The 1,290-nt window shown below is 40.9% G+C and overlaps 1 non-coding gene across 1 annotated transcript; it reads right to left on the reverse strand.

Annotated features, from left to right (window-relative positions):
- Positions 1 to 874: 874 nt before the first annotated feature.
- LOC139895344 (small nucleolar RNA R71) lies at positions 875 to 981 on the reverse strand. Its single transcript, XR_011775800.1, has one exon. It is a non-coding gene; the product is annotated as a small nucleolar RNA R71 (small nucleolar RNA).
- Between the last annotated feature and the right edge of the window lie 309 nt (positions 982 to 1,290).

Genomic DNA, 1,290 nt, shown 5'->3' on the forward strand with positions numbered 1-1,290 from the left:
GAAAGACAATTATACACGGACTTGGTTATTGGATTTTCCGAACAGTCGCCAATTATATTGGGACCAAAAGGATCCTGCCTCTCCGTAGTCGGCCTGGCCACTTGGTTTGTTGAATAGTTCATGCGGAGTTCTGTCACTGAAATACCAGGGAATGAGTAGCCAGAACCAAAAACATATTCCACCGTAGGATAGTTAGTTAATTAGTTAAAGAACTTTAGATTACTCTAGATTAGATTACCTTAGATTACCTTAGACTACCTTAGATTAGATTACCTTAGATTACCTTAGGTTACCATTAGATCAAATTAGATTACCGTAGAATTAAATTAGTTTACTTTAGCTTATTATAATTTAGCTTATCTGCAAAAGATTAAAAACAAAAAGGCATACCCAGTGTATGACCCAAACCCGATCTAGACCACGGCCGTTGTTATTCGTACCAGATCCAGACGCAATAATCTCTAAAGCACGCAAGGAAGCACGAATCAGAAACCAAATGGCGTTACGCGTTACTTTAGTAGAAAATACCAAACCCTCCATTGAAGGTCGAGGAGGACCAATCAGATTTCCAGAGATTCAAGGACACTCGTTCGAGTTAAAACATCACATCATCTAGCTCATTCAGAATAGCTGTCAGTTTTATGGATTACCAAATGAAGATCCTAATTCTCACCTTGACAAATTCATATCTCTTTTGAACTCCTACAAACAGCCAGGGATAGGACAAGATATAGTCCGGCTATACCTGTTCCCCTATTCTCTCACTCATCATGCTCAAACTTGGTTCGAAAGACTGGAAAAAGATTCCATCACGTCATGGACGGAGATGGCTACTAAATTCCTAACCAAATATTTTCCCCCTTCTAAACAAAGCAAGCTGAAGAATGACATCATTAACTTCAAGCAAAGTTATGATGAATCTATTTACACTGCATGGGAGCGTTTCAAAACCCTGCTGAAGAAATGCCCTAATCACCAGCTAGAACGGTCAGCCCAAATCTGCACCTTCTACAATGGTCTTACGGTAAATCATAGGACGACGATCGATGCAGCAGCTCAAGGGAATCTGATGAACCAAACCGCAGACGAAGCATGAGAATTGCTCGAAAACATGACGATGCATCATAATGACTGGAACAGTGGTGAAACAACTTCATCATCTGCCCCACTCTCTGCACTTAACAATCAAACGGAGGCCATTAAATCCCTCACAGACAAGATGGAATCTCTTGCTAAACAACTCGGAGAATTGAAGACGTAGCCGCAGCAGGTTAACCAAGCTCAGGCTTG

Source organism: Rutidosis leptorrhynchoides, chromosome 2 (genome assembly GCF_046630445.1).
Source record: "Rutidosis leptorrhynchoides isolate AG116_Rl617_1_P2 chromosome 2, CSIRO_AGI_Rlap_v1, whole genome shotgun sequence".
Taxonomy (NCBI): Eukaryota; Viridiplantae; Streptophyta; class Magnoliopsida; order Asterales; family Asteraceae; genus Rutidosis; species Rutidosis leptorrhynchoides.